Raw genomic sequence first — 16,778 nt, forward strand, 5'->3', positions numbered from 1 at the left:
CAACCTCCTCAGAGTTATAGCTGGACTCAGGGATGGGCTCGTCGTGCTCCTCGACAGAGGGTTCCTCGGTCACAGGGGAAAGGGTCTCCTCGACCTCCTGGACGGAGGGAGCTTTCCTCGACCGGGTGGATGTAGTTGCCAGCGCCTTTCCTTTTCTTGCCTTCTCCTTGGCCAAGCGCGCTGCTGCCTCTGTCGCATCGGGTATAAAGTCATCGACTTCATCAAGGAGGCTTCTCCTAGTGCGCCTCCTTTCGGCCCTTTCATCAATCTTGGGCTCACTCTCTTCCTGGTCATCAACCAGGTCCACGATCAGTTTTAACCCTTCCTCGGGCTCCGATACTGCCGTCGAATGTAGATCTGACTCCGCCAAAAGCTTTTCTGGGGTTTCCCCCTCTACAACCAACATTGGGGTTGCCCCCTCGATATAGATGGGGTTCTCCCCCCTGACATCGCCTGGAATAGGGGTTTCTCCCTCAGTGATTCTCTCCAAAGTAGGGGTTTCCCCCTCAGTAGTTGTTTCAAACATAGGGGTTTCCCCCTCAGCAGCCTTCTCAAACACAGGGGTCTCCCCCTCAGCAATTTCAACAGAAACAGGGGGTTTCCCCCTCACCAACTTCCCTACCCTCAAGATTAGGGCTCTCCGTTTCATTACCTTCTGTCTCCATCAAGGTTTCATCATGTGTCGGTTCACCATCCTCCGATTGTCTGTGTAAGGCATCCTCTTTATCCGCCACTTGCGAAACGGCCTTTGCATGCGGTGGTTCAGCGACTCGCGATCCTTTTTCAGAGAGACTTGCCGGTGTCGCGGCCGAATCCGCCGGAATTGGCAGTGACGGTGTAGTCGGCGCAGACGGCATCAGACTGGCGGCGAATAGGGCGTACACCTCCTTTGCTTTCTCTATACTTCCCACCTTCTGCGTCAACTCGGCCAACAAGGTTGGGTCATACTCAGTGCCTTTGGTAGAATCCATCGGTATAGATCTGAAAAAAAAAACGAAAAGAACTGGGCGATTTTTGTTGTTAGGGTTTCGTCCGTCTTTTAGAGAGAGAAGATGAATTAAGAGAGAAGGAAGAGCAAACACGATTTTTGTCTAATTTGGAGTGAGTGGAGAGAGAAGGACGACGGTTGCCTTTTCTGGTGAAAAGATGGTGCGGTTGCAGGCGTGATGTAAGCAACCGTACGTCTCCCATTATTATCGGCCAGAATTTGAAATTCAAAATATCTTTTCCCCTCCTTGACTCCTTCCTTCAGGCTCTCCTCCTGGCGAATCCCCTCGACCCTGCCCTATATAAAAAAAAAATATGAAGGTTCCAGACCCCTAGGTCGAGGTTAGGGCATAAAATATGGTTTCCCCTTGGAGTCTGGTGCTTCGAAAATATATATATACATATATATTTTTTTGTTTCTTTTTTTTTTCTTTTTTTTATAGAGAATGATTAAACTATTTACATGTTGTATTTCCGAGATTCCCTGGGTCAGTTGTGAATTTCCAGAATTATCAAATTACCCCTTGACCCAGGAATTCATCGGAAATTACCCTCATCCTTTTAGGCAATAATAGGGAGTGTGTGTAGTGGAATCTCGTCCACAACACACAACTCGGAATTATCCCTATAGACTTTCACTCTATGACCGTTTACAAGGAAAGGAACAGAGTTTGGAGCACTTCCCTGGATCTCCACTGCTCCATTTGCTCGGATGCCAACGATGATGTATGGGCCAATCCATTTAGACTTCAGTTTCGCTGGCATTAGCTTAAGCCGAGACTGAAAAAGGAGCACCTTCTGTCCCACATGAAGTTCCTTGACCCGGAGGTTTTTATCGTGCCATAACTTCGTTCTTTCTTTGTACCACATGGTAGATTCAAACGACTCCAGATCTTGCAATTGCAACTTTCTCTCTTCTTCGCAAGCTATCGGCTTCATGTTCATTCTTTCACTGCCCAGTACGCCTTGTGTTCAATACCCACAGGTAAGTGACACATCTTACCAAACACAAGTCTGTAAGGTGACATTCCAATAGGTGTTTTAAAAGCAGTTCTGTAGGCCCACAATGCGTCCCCGAGTCTTTTACTCCAGTCCTTCCTTGACGGATTAACTGTTTTCTCCAATATCGCCTTGATCTCGCGATTAGAAATCTCTGCCTGACCATTAGACTGAGGATGGTAAGGAGTTGACACTCGATGGTGAACATCATATTTCTTCATCAAAGCCTCGATGGTGCGATTACAGAAATGTGTTCCTTGGTCTGAGATGATGGCTCTAGGAACTCCGTATCTATTGAAAATATTATCCTTGAGAAATTTTGCCACCTCCTTCGATTCGCAAGTTGTGGTGGCCTTAGCTTCTATCCACTTAGATACATAATCCACTGCAACCACTATGTAGGTATTCTCACAGGATGACGGAAACGGTCCCATAAAGTCCATTCCCCATACATCAAAAATTTCGCACACGATCACTGGGATCAGAGGCATCTCATCTCTCCTTGAAATTCCCCCTGTCTGCTAGCATCTCTCACAACACTGGCAGAATTCAAAACTATCCTTATTTAATGTTGGCCAATAAAATCCGCTGTCTAGAACCTTCCTCGCTGTTTTCCTTGGCCCAAAGTGGCCTCCACATGCTAACGCGTGGCAATGATTTAACACATCTCTTTGTTCCCATTCGGGAATGCAGCGTCTAATCACTTGATCTGAGCACATTTTCCACAGGTAAGGATCATCCCAAAAATAAAATTTGGATTTACTTCTAATCTTCATCCTCTGGGCCCGGGAAACTTCTTCTGAAATCGGCATCTCTCCCGTGACCAAGTAGTTGGCTAAATCAGCAAACCACGGTTCTGCATTCAGCGTGCGCTTTCCTTTATCCGATTCCCCTAGACCGGTCAAGGCCAAAACTGCTTCCCAGTCAGGTGGTCTAGGAAATTTCTCCAAAAGGTTCAAATGCTCCCGGGGAAGGCATCGAGTATGGCCTCTTCTGTTTCTCCTTGGAAGATTCTGCTCTAATGATCTGCTACCCTATTCTCCGTTCCTCTTTTATCTCGTACTTCCCAATTAAACTCCTGCAAAAGTAACACCCAACGGATTAACCTTGGCTTCGACTCCTTCTTAGCCAGTAAGTACTTTATTGCTGCGTGGTCCGTGAAGACTATAACCTTTGACCCAAGAAGGTAGGGTCGGAATTTTTCAAAGGAATACACGATGGCTAACATTTCCTTCTCCGTGGTGTCATAATTCTTCTGAGCTTGATTTAGTGTTTTGGAAGCATAGAAAATCAAATAGCTTTTTTCGTCAATTTTTTGTCCTAGGATGGCTCCCACAGCGAAATCGCTTGCATCTCATATTATCTCGAAAGGATGGTTCCAGTCTGGTGCCCTGATTATTGGTGCAGATACTAACCTGTCCTTAAGCAGCTGGAACGCCCTCTCGCATCCTTCGTCAAAGACGAATTCAACATCATTTTGTAACAACCGAGTGAGTGGTTGAGCGATTTTTGCAAAATCCTTTATGAACCTCCTATAGAACCCTGCATGACCTAGGAATCCTCTTATCTCTTTTTGGTTCGTGGGGTATGGTAATTTTGATATCACATCCACCTTTGCCTTGTCTACCTGAATACCCCTCTCAGAAACCACGTGACCCAGGACGATGCCTTCAGTCACCATGAAGTGGCACTTCTCGAAGTTCAACACTAAATGCTTTTCTTGGCATCTCTGCAGCACTAGATCAAGGTTGGCTAAACAAGTATCAAATGAGTTCCCATAAACGGTAAAATCGTCCATGAATATCTCAATGCACACTTCCAACAGATCCGATAAAATGCTCATCATACATCGTTGAAAAGTCCCCGGTGCATTACACAGTCCAAATGGCATTCTTCGGTATGCATATGTACCAAAAGGGCACGTGAATGTGGTCTTCTCTTGATCCTCTGGATTAACGTAGATTTGGAAATAGCCGCTGTATCCGTCAAGGAAACAAAAATACTGTTTGCCTGCCAATCTCTCCAGCATCTGATCAATGAACGGTAAAGGGAAATGATCCTTCTTTGTAGCTTCGTTCAACTTCCTGTAGTCGATGCACATCCTCCACCCTGTCACTAATCTGGTGGGTACCAATTCATTCTTCTCATTTTTGACAACTTGTATCCCAGACTTCTTTGGCACCATATGTACAGGACTGACCCACTCACTGTCAGGAATGGAGTAAATGATTCCTAGAGCAAGCAACTTCAATACCTCCTTTAGGACCTCCTCTCGCATGTTCGGGTTCAGCTTCCATTGTGCATCTCGATGAGCCTTTGCACTTTCTTCTAAACGAATATGGTGCATGCAAAGATCTGGACTTATTCCCACCAAATCTGAGAGAGTCCATCCTATTTCCTTCTTGTTCCTTTTGATGACCTCCAACAACTCCTTCTCCTGTTCCTTGGTCAAGTTGCTGTTGACTATTACTGGAAATGTCTCGTCCTTCTCCAAGTAAGCGTACTTAAGGCCTGGTGGAAGTGTTTTTAGCTCTTTCTTCGTTCCATTCATCTCCTGGGGCAAGGGATTTCTTTCTGAATTTTCCGGTAAAGTCTCTTTCCCCGACCCAGGAGATTTTTCCAAACTGGCCACATAAGCTGATCCCTTGGACCTAGCTGATTTCGGGTTTCTGCAGAATTCCGTAATGGCCTCTGTGAGCTCTTCATCTGTCAATTCTTCTGTGTTCACTGCTGCACACCATCCCACAACTCCTTTGTCAATCGAATGGCTCAACTCCGAGTTGTCAATTTGTTCCTGTATCAATTCTGTCTCAAGATATTCTTGGACTAAAGGGTTAATAATATCAATAGCGTAGAGATTCTCAACATCTAAAGGTCTTTTCATCCCTTCATCCATGCTAAAGGTATATTTTTCCCCATTATAGTCCAAGCAAATTGTTCCATCAAACACATCGATAATGGTCTTAGCCGTACGCAAAAATGGTCTCCCCAAAAGTACCCCACTAGACTCAGCAGACTCATTATCATTCATCTTGATCACGTAAAAATCAGCAGGAGATAGAAATTCATGCACTTTGACTATAACATTTTCCAACACTCCCTCAGGGCAAATGCAAGTTCTATCTGCTAGCTGGATCACTACCTTAGTAGCAACCATTCTTACCCCAGTTAACTTCCTATAGATCGAAAGTGGTAAAACATTTATTGACGCCCCTAGATCACACATGGCATGCTCAACCTTGATATCCCCTAAAGTGATGGGTAATGTAAACATACCTGGGTCGGTGCATTTCGAGGGCATCCTTCTTTTCTGTATCACAGCAGACACAGTTTCTCCAATCACAATCTTCCCATCTAGCTTGGTTTTCCCTGCAATAAACTCCTTGATGAACTTACTGAAGGAGGGCATTTTTAAGGCTTGCAAGAATGGCAAGTTGATTTCCAACTTGCTGAAAATCTCCATGAGATCCTCTGTATCATCCTTTTTCTTCTTCGCCTCCCCTCGATATGGAAATGGTTTTGCTCGCTTTACTGCACTTGTGGAAGTCCCAGCCTGGGTTTCATCAACTGCTTTGTTTCCTTCCCCACTTACTTCCTCAGGTTCGGGGTCTAGGAAGAATGGATCCCTTGATCGAGGTAGAGATCCCCCTAAGTCTTCCTTCTGGAGGTCTCTCTGAACAATGATCTCCCTCGGTCCAGCGTCTTCCTCTTGTTGTTTCTGACTCTGTTTTCCTTCTTTAGCTTGCATAGGCACTTCCCCATCAGTTCCCATCGTCGGCCCTTCGTAACCTCGCCCAGATCTCAAGGTGATTTGACTAATATTTGCTCGGTCCGGCGGTTTGACGGTAGCAGGAAGTTTGCCTTCATTCCCTCGCATCTCATTTAAGGAAACTGCGATCTGGGAAAGTTGTTTTGCCATCATGTCCATGGAGGCCTTTTGTTCAGACTGAGCATCTTGCAACTTGTGCACCATGTCATTGTTGGAATGTAGGTTACCTTGCATGAACTGCTGTGAATTTACCAGATCATGGACCATGTCATCCAAACTCCATTGTGGTCTGAAGTTGACTTGACCAAAATTTTGTCCTTGACCTTGGTTCTGTCGATAATTGCCTTGATGATTATTGTACTGGCCACCAGACCCTTGATTTCCTTGGTGGTTCTGTTGGGAATTCTGAAAGTTGCCTTGGTTATTCCTTTGGTGAGGTGGCACATAGGAGTTTCCTGGGTTGTTTTGATTTTTGTTCCCCCAATTAGCTTGGTCCTGATTTTTGTACCCCAACTGCAATTGTCCTTCTTGACCTTTCCCTGACCAGTTGGACTGCCTCTCCGGAGGGTGTGCAAAATTCGTGAGCTGCAAGGGAGGTGGCTGGCTTTGATCATGGTCGGTCCATCTAAAGTTTGGGTGAGTCCTCCATGGGGCGTCCCTTTGCCTGCCTTGATTCCAACTTCCATCGGGATTCAAACTTCCCATCGAATTTGCTTGAGCTTGGCACTCCCCTTCGCAGGGCTGACTGTAGTATGGTTGCATGCTGTGTGTTTGCATGTGTTATGCTAAGAAAAAAAAGCAGGTTCCCTAGATCCAGCGAGTCCACCAGATCACTTGGTCTAGGAACTCGTGGGTCGCGAGAAATCCCGGTCGTCGGACACACAGAACATTTTTCCTTTCAAAAACCCTCAACCTCTTTACTAAACCTAGTATAGGGAAGTAGGGATCGATCCCACAGAGAAGGAAGCGTAATACTCATGTTCAAGGACTTGGAAGTGTTTTTGGTGTTGGCTGCTGCCACGCATTTTTTTGGGTTGAAGAAAATAAAATTTAACTTGACTTGGGAACCTTTTAAAAAAACTTCACTAACAGCTAGACCTAGGAAATAAATCTACGGTGGGGACCATGTCTAAAAAAAGCAAGGTACGACTGAAAAGTTGGCAGAATAACTAACTCTCGTACTAACTGACAATGACATCGTCTTCTACAACCAAATTGCGCAGAACTTTTTAAATAAAACAGCATGAACAAGCAGAAGAAACAGAGTTACCGATTTGAAATCAAATTTATGCATAATAACTGAAGAACTTAACAGATCTGCATATCCTAGACGAAGTAAAATAGAAACCAAGAGGCAATAAAACAAATCTATCAACTACTGTTTCCATACGCCAAATCCGACCTCAGATGCTAAATCCACTCCGGATCCAAGCGTCCGACAAGAACTCCAAACAGAAGAAACTCTTCATCACGCCAAAAAAAACTCCAATCACTCAAACAACCACAGATCTGCCACCAACTACCACAACAAACACCTCAACATAAAAAATAAACAGAGATCAACATAACAATTGCAGAATTAGGCGAACAGCAGAGAGATCTATGCAAATGACTTGAAATTAAACGGCTAAACGCAGATCCATGAACGGTAAACAGTTAAACATCATCAACATTACGGTCGACTCCCAAACTAAAGTTCGACGGTGTAAACAAGCAAAAACAACTGAAATTTAAAATAATTGTATCTTCGCCCTCACTAGGACGGTGTTACCAAGCACGAATTCTTCTAAAAAGGTACCCTCCCTATCACGATTACCCCCAGATCCATTTCCAAGTGTGTGAAAGTGTATATGAGCTAAGAAGAGTGAAAAAAACTGCCCCCCTTGCGTTGCATGCTCTTCTCTATATATAGGCGTTTTAGGTGGGCCCAGTGAGGTATAGATAATGACTTTGTCGCCCTCAGCCGTAGACTCCTCTGTCACGCCATTTTTCCTTGTAAATTCTCTCATTTTCGTTCCTTTCTCTCGCTAGACCATCTCCTTCCTTACTTCCTTGATCTAGCGTTTTTCTTCACACACCTGGCTTAGGAAACGTGTTAGACCCAGCAAATTATAACATTTTTTTCGCACATACCGATGCATGAAATTAGCCTTATTATCTTCTTTCAATGCTTTACCACTTTGAATATATAGTTGTTGTACACTACTATAACATGTTTCATTCGAGCATGCAAATTAAACCGTCATTCTTTAAGCCGCAAATTGAATTGGCGTTTTCAAATTTATAAACGCCAATTGAGATGGTATTTTTTTCCTTGTTCAGAAAGCAAAAACAAAGATTCCCTTTGAAAGGAACCTTTTTTCCAAATTCACCCAACGCCAAACAATTAAACAATCTGGCAGCAAATATAGATATATAGAACAACAGGATCCAAACAAGAACATTATGCATCGACGAATTTACAATAAAGAAAGCACAATGCACATCCACCAAAATTTTTTTGGAAATGAAACTCGGAACACATACATCGATCACACAATGCAAATCCATGCAATGAATCACAATTTTTTTTTATGATTATATTCCAACTTGTTCAGTATATATACTTTGTCACGTTTAGATGCACTAATCTAAAATTAACTATAAAAATAAACCAAAAAAAATGATATCGACAGCCAAATAACCCAAATCAGGCACCATAGTTGTCACGACCGCATTTTCTAAGGAGAGAAAACACGGTTGATCGCGACTAGGGGAGGATTAAAGAAGCGGAGAAGAAAGAGGAAAACAATTGTATACTTGAGAATGACTCAAAATAATGGGATAGCTCAAATAAAAATCAGAGTATCATTTCGACAATCAACAACTCAAAACAAATATTATCTCAACAATATTTGAAATCAAAATAAATACACTGTTTACTGGAAGCATTCAAGAGAAGAATAATATTATGTATAAAGACATAATATATTCAGAACATTTGATTTGCTATCTTCTTCACTTTCATACTTAACACCCACCGCACTTGTCACAACTCAACATGCACATAGGGTAAACACATGTAGGGCTAAAACAACACTTATGTCATGCCAACTCAACCACCATTGAGTGAAACTGTAATATCTGTTCTCAAAATAAAACATGTCATGACATAACCTTTTTCAACTTTATTTTCCTCATAAAAGGTATTTGAACACGAAACATACTTTTGTAAAGGTCGATCATCAATTCATTATATCGACAAAGTCGAGCAAATTCACAACCACTAAAAAAACTATACATTGCAACACAACAAATGCATTCATTTTGACTTTAAACACGTATATATCACATCATCATGGAATAAAATCAATAATAATTACAATCACACTTAACAGGCGTGTCTTCACTTAAAATGATGCTCAAACCGATATATTAATTTGAAAACCTTTGAAAATACTTTAGTTCGAAAAGCCTACCTTGTTCGTTTAATTTTCTGAATTTGAATTCCTTACTTCGACTTCAATTTTGCTCACGGAGAAATCCTTTCCTTGAGTTCATGCTTCACTTCTCTTTTCGTTCCGTTCTCAAAAAACACGCGTGAAAAGCCCATGATTTAATTCCGCCCTCTTCTTCTTTTTCTTTATCTCATCCGGGCAAGGATATCTTAAAAGCTCCGGTCCAAACAATTAACCAGACTGCCCAACTAAATAAATGACTCTAGGCCCAAATAAAATATTAGTACAGTAGCCCAACTACCAAAATGAGTCTAACTGAAATAGTAGTAAACAACAGCTCCTTATTTTTTTCTCCCATTTTCACGTCACATAATCACTTTCTCCCTCTATTCTCAATTTCGACTTCTCAGCCTGGTTTCACCGCCGTCTCCCTCCATCTGCCGAAACTGGTTGCCGCTGCCGCCTCTTCTTCCCCGGTGGCTTCGATTGGGCCGTGACTGTTGTATAAATTTCTTTGGGCTGATTACGTTTTTTATTTAAGATGGGCTCATAGAAGAAAGCATTAAATATAAAAAGGCTTGGGCTCGTGAAAAGTGGGTTTCAAATTGGACAAAAAAAAAATTTGTTTTCGTCCAACAAAAAAATCCCTGGTGAGATCTTATTACCATTTATGATAAAATCCTTCTCTCAACGAAAAAATTAAAGCGAAAAATTATTTTATATGCATAACGACGTCGTTTCGAGAACAAACAAAAGGTCGGAAAAAGCTGGAATGTTAGACTATTAGAATGTGAGATATAAGTATAGAGTGTGAGATTATATATTTCATCAAATGAAATGAGTATATTTTAAAATAAGGTAAATGTGGTATACATTTGTGGATGATAGAAAAAATAATTGGGAGTGTGGAACACAATCAAATTAAGAAAACCAAAATAAATACATGAAAAGGTCCATTGCTGGAATAAGTATTGACGACATTTTTAATTATTACTATAAATTTGGCTAAAATATCATCCTCGAATATAGACTAAAGCAAAATATTTATAATAATAACCGTTCTATAGTGTATACGAATGTGTTGCTCATATGCATGCTAACTTGCAACTACTACTCCTTATCAATTAAAAAATATTTAACCCCTCTTCAGTTAGGATCGTGGGCCTTGTTTAATTCTTTTATGGTTGGGCCAAAGTATATTTGACAGTTGGGCCGAGTCCTTATTAATTGTTGGAAGTAACTCTTGAGTGAATCTTCAATTTAATTTAGATATGGGCCTAATTTAAGGGTATTGTGGGCTGAAATAATTTGAAAGGTTGGGCTTGATATTATTATAGGGTTAGCTTGAAATTAAATTTTTGTGTTGGGTTCTTTCAATTGAATGTTTGGTTTTAAATAATCCTAATTAATTAAACCTGGGAGTTTAGTTAAGCCGCAAGTAATTAAATCTCATAGTTTAAATAGTTTCAAGGCCAATATAACTGAATTCAAGTATTTATCACAATCACAATTATCAAATTTATGAGTTCGTTTATATTCACTTGGTAATTGGTACTACCTCCGTCCCACAATATGAGTAACATTTGACGTGATCATAAGTTAATTTGACGTGATCTCATAAGTCTTTAAAATGTAAGTAATAATGTGTTGGAAGGGAATATAGGACCCACTTTTTATTATTGATTTTAAAATAAAATGCGAGTGAAGTTAGTTAATAGAATATAAGACATACTTACTATTTATGGTAAAAGTGAAACATAACCCTTATTATTGGACGAACCGAAATGACAAAAATGTTACTCTTATTCTGGTACGGATGTAATATCTTCGATCAAAACAACAAAATTATAAAGTGACTTGAAATTCGCATAGTAATATAAAAATTCAATTAAATTCCAGAAGATGACTCGACAATGTTGAAAACGATGATATAGAGTGACTTGAAATTCGCACGGTAATAAAAAAAATTGAATTGTACTTAGATAGTAGTAAAATGGATTGCAATTATGTCAATTTTTGTAGGTATTAAAATCGGGATCGTGTTTATGATTTTTGACTATCGGCCGTTGGTTCGGATTTCAGACCGTGCACCTTTTAGTCATTATCCAACTCTTCAATTTCTAAGGTAGGGTTCGTGCGGATTTCAAACCGTGCACCTTTTAGTCATTATCCAACTCTTCAATTTCTAAGGTAGGGTTCGTGCGGATTTCAGACCATGCACCTCTAAACACCATCCAATTCTTCAATATATCTAAGCACCTTCGTTGTTGCCCTCTTGCTTGTGGTGCTAAGCACCAGCACTGCCGCCGCCGACCGTCCTATCGTGGACGATGTCCCCCATTTCGCCCGGTGGCTAGTAGGGGTGAGCAAAATAACCGAAAACCGAATATCCGAACCGAACCAAACGAAATTTTGAAATTCGGTTCGGTTTTTTCGGTTTTTCGGTTCGGTTCGGTTTTAAAAATACAAAAATTTCGGTTTTTCGGTTCGGTTCGGTTTGGGCGAAAAACCGCGGCTCGGACCCGCAGTCTCCAAGCTGCGCCAAGATCACCATCTCCGGGCAGCTCCAGAAGATCGCGGAGGACTCCAAGGCGGAAGCCAAGGCGAAGAAGGCCTTGTTCAAGGCCCATCCCGAGTTCGCCGGCTTCCCCAACATGAATGGGAGCTTCTCCGTCTACAAGATGGAGATCGAGGACATTTTCCTCGTTAACAAGCTGACGCCGACAAGAAACCTCACGGTGGAGGCCTATCTGGGGGCGTACTGAAGTCTCAAGCTGTGTTTATTTTCATGTAATTTCATAATTAATTACTACTGCTTGTGTATTGCCTCTTAAATTATGTTATTAAATCATAATGTTGATTAATTGTAGTTTGTTATTGTTAAGTGAGTAAGTTTAATGAATATCGTTTGGGCTCCTTCCTTGTTGTAATCAAAATTGGGCCTTTTAAAATATCAGTTTTTGTATTGGGCCTGTTTCAGATAAATGGAAATATTTGGGTTCTCATTCGTTTTTTTTGCGAAGTAAATGGGCTTCTAAATGCGGTATTTCGTTAGTGATCCTTTCAGGGCCTTGGCTTGTCACATGAGTCTGAATCTCATATTTCCGTATGTGATCGTACAAATTAGCACCGCCACCACCACCACCACTCCCACCGCCTTCACTCCCACTGCCACCACTCGCACTGCCGCCGCCGACCGTCCCGACATGGACGGTGTCCCCCATTTCGCCCGATGGCTAGTGCGCCACGGGAAATGGGGTGTGATCGGCAAAATCACCGCTTGAAATTTGCACGGTGTTAAGTATGTTTATGTAGGATTTCCCGCAATGAGAAAAATAACTTGAAATTCGCACGGATAGATAAATCAAAATAATCTATTTGTAATGAGGTACTATGCAGTTATAGAACCAAAAACTTAAATAAGTTAATGCTAAAATTTAAAACATAATAATCTTAAAATATTCAATTTTATTTATAATGTTTTTACAATAGTTAGAGCATTCACAGTGGTATGAGCCCTCAAACGAGGAACGAAGTATATAACGATTTTTAGATTTTTATAGATAATTATTTAACTCTACAGCGGTATAAATATATAATAAAAGTAGTAAAATTGATTTTAAAGGTATATTTAGTTCATTTGTTGCTTTATTTTTAAATATCTTAAATTAGTAATTCTTATTTATTTTTCTCATATTCATTGAGAGTAAAGAATGATATTTATAATTTAAGAATAGAAAATAATTCTATAGATATAAATATTTAATATAATCCTAGTAAAATTAATATCAATGCTATGCTCTTCAAAAAAATATTCATATTGTTCTCATTATATACTCCCTCCGTCCCCTATTAGGAGTCACTCTTTGACCGGACACGAGTTTTAAGAAATGTAAAGAAAAGTTGGTTGAAAAAGTTAGTGGAATGTGTGACTCATTTTTTTATATTGGTTTTATAATAAAATGTGAGTGAATTGAGTTAGTGGAATGTGGGACCTACTTACTATTTATGGTAAAAATGAAGTGTGACTCTTAATTGGGGACGGACCAAAATGGAAAAGTGTGATTCTTAATGGGGGACGGAGGGAGTATTTCACGCACGACTTTGTCTATAGCTTGTGTTCGAGTTGTTTCCGAACACTGAACATACTTGAATTTTAACTCTCTCCGTTCATGAAAACAGTCTCATTTTGATATTTTGGGATGTTCATAAAAATTATTTCTATTTATAAAAATGGAAAATTTTCATCCCATATACTTTACCTCTTTTTCCCTCATCTGTCTTACTTTACCCATATTTTTATATATTTAATCTTTTATTTTACCAAATTCTCATTAAAACTCGTGTCGACTACAAACGAGCCTACTTTTTGCGGACGGAGGGAGTAATTGTTTGGGCGCCGATGTTTTGGTTTATAGTTCGTATTCAATTCTTTTTGTCGATATTGTTAATTTGACCTGTTAATTTTGTTAATCATTCTCTCTACCTTGCATTAAATTTGTATAAAACAATTTTTAACTTTTTATTTAAATTTTTTGTTACATACATTCAAATATAGTATTATTTGAATAATTAAATTATTTTTCATCTCAATTGGTTAATTCATCATTTGGATCAATCACGGATGGAAATGAGCGCCACATTTGGGCCTCGGGCCCATTTCCCTACAGCAAGGATTTTAAACATGTTTGTATCGAATTATTGATCATATGATTATAGTCAATCCATAGACTAATGCCACAATCATAGCAAAAATCAATTAGAATTAATCAGAAAATGAATTGAAATGCCATAATCCCGAGACCAAATTTTTACAAATCTTCCACTATTATCCTTGAAGTAACCACCACCCTAGTCGTTACAATCTGAGAAAAACCCATGCTAAAAGACAGAAAAATCGAGGTGATTGTGTGGAATGAGATGGGATTTTTTTTTGCAGCTTAGGGATGAGAAAAACAAATTTATTAAAACGAGAATTATGTCCTTTTATAAACAGTTTAGAAATGATCAAATCTTTCGACTTCACTAGACGTACAAATTTAATTTTCGAGTAATTAACAATAGAATCGGCAGAAACCTCCTAAGTGAGTATAAGAAGTAGGATGCCAGATTTCTTTGCAAAAAAATAATACTCCAATGAACACACATTTCTTTGCAAAGATGATGCAAGATTTTTATTCCATCATCTCCCTATTTGATTGAATTAACTGGTTTTTGGTTGTTGAAGATAAAAAGGTCATAGTTTATATGCATCTCATCATTTCCCAAATTATGTTGGAACTTGAAAATGAAAAATCTTCTCGAGCTCATAGAATATATTGGCAGGATATGTGTGGTTATTTTAGGTACATAGTATAAGTGTAGCCCAATAATGGCACAAACGAATACTCCACTACTTTATCTCTAGTGTTTGTTGCTCTGCCACTGACCTGATCCATAGGTATCTAAAAGACATCTCTGCTCCCTTGTTTCGGATTTTGTGCTCTACCAATTTTCTTTATCCATTGATTTTCATATTCCCTCAAAAATCAAAATATATGACATATCCACCGTCCACACGTACTGCCATCGATTTACAACATATGAAATCGACTCACGCATCTCAACATATTAGTACTATCTATTTTTTGAGTTTATTTTAGTCGATTCTATCATAATTTGGGATTATCAATTAATAATGGGTTGGGATTTATATGGCTCGAAAATGATCAACCGATTTTCATTTCATTTTTAGTTATTTGAAGAACGAATCGCGAACTTGATCTATACTCCTATTATTTGTGAAGAGAAAAAAGTAGCTTGAGTTGTTCAGATATGTACCCATCAAATCTTATAGCTACCTATATATGAATATACTCACATAGTATAAACTAGGAGTAATAAAAACAGACTTAATTAACTCCATCAATTTGAGTTGACAAAAAAATCAATGAGATCCACCGATCAAAATCCTATATGTATATTATAAGTTGTTAAGAAATAGTAAGACCTTAATTTTCATTTAATTTATGTTCATGTACGTTTATCATGAAATGATTTGTTAATAGCTTATTCAAAAATGTATATTTGCACAATGCGATGAAATGATTTCAACGATGTAATACTTGGAAGAGGAAATATTATATCCTCAAAAGATAAGATAAGAAAAATGATTCATTTACATCCTAAAAAAAGTTAACCCCGTTTTTGTACATTGTCATAAGGATGGAAGAGTGTCTAAATTTGTAGTGAGTATTTTGGTCAATTAATAAATTGTTGGGAGGGAGAAAATAAAAAAAAATAAAAAATAAGGAAAAATAAGAAAAGTGTAAAAATCCCTTATTTTTAAAAATTTCGCATACCTCAATCCATATTTTAAAAGATCAACAAATTTAATCCCAAATCTAGAAAGGTAGTGAATTGAGACCTAATGTCTAAAATTTCTCAACATTATTTTATTGATTGATAGTAACTTGTAATTTGTAAAATATAGACCGATAGAATAGTAAAAAAATAAATTATTTGCGATATGAATCCTCTAAAACCAATCTTCAGTATACATATGTATCTGTTTTTTTTGGGTTGCGAGGCTGAAAAAATCGGAGTTTTGAAATGAGTTGAAATTGTGTTACGGTGATTGGCGATATGATATTATGACATATATATATTGAATATAGGTGCGATTTTTGAAACATAGTGGACTAGAGGTAAATGCACAGCGTCAATTTTCCTTTTACACCATCAGCTGGTGTCCAAATTAGAGTGGGCTAAATATTCACAATTTCACACAAACATAGACCAAAATCGCTCCAAATTAACATAATTAACTCCACAATCGTACCGAAGCACAGCAAAACAAATTAGGAATAAATATGCTTAGATTACAAACTCTTTTGGCAACCTTTTAACGTGTAAATTGGAAGTATAAGAATTTGGCATGACTAGGGCTGGGGATTCGGTCGGTTCGGTTAGAACCGAACCGATTAGTCGGTTAACCGACTCCCATTTTTCCCGAAATCCAGAACCGGAACCGAACCTTTTGATCGGTTCGGTCAGCGGTTCCACTGAAGGAACCGAACTAAGTGCAATATATTCTGTAAAAAAAAATAATGAGCCTGCTCTTGGTAGGAGTCGATCCTGGGTGACACTGATGGAGAAGAAGAGTTCCAACAGAAGCTCACCACCTGTGCTACGAGCTATTTTTGTTAAATGCAGGTAAAAATATAAATAAATAAACGTATTTCGTGTAATTAAAAAGAAATACATTGTTAATTAATATTGGAACCTACAGCACTCGAAAATTAAACTTATAAATTTAAAACAACAATATCACAAACAACAACATCAATATGAACCAAAAAACATCAAACATAAATATGCAAATAGCTAAACAAGAAATAAGTCAATAATCAAAAGGACAAAAACAATGATTCCATTCCATCATTAAAAACCAAAAATCCAACAAAGTCTAAAACCAATGTAAAAACCAAAAATCCAACAAAGTCAACAAAACTAAAGTCTAAAACCAATGCAAACCATCATCATTCATCAAAATGATCTAGATTCAAAGTCCAAATATTCAAAAATCACAATCATCATTCGTCAAC

This window comes from Salvia hispanica, unplaced genomic scaffold (genome assembly GCF_023119035.1).
Source record: "Salvia hispanica cultivar TCC Black 2014 unplaced genomic scaffold, UniMelb_Shisp_WGS_1.0 HiC_scaffold_64, whole genome shotgun sequence".
In the NCBI taxonomy this organism is placed as follows: Eukaryota; Viridiplantae; Streptophyta; class Magnoliopsida; order Lamiales; family Lamiaceae; genus Salvia; species Salvia hispanica.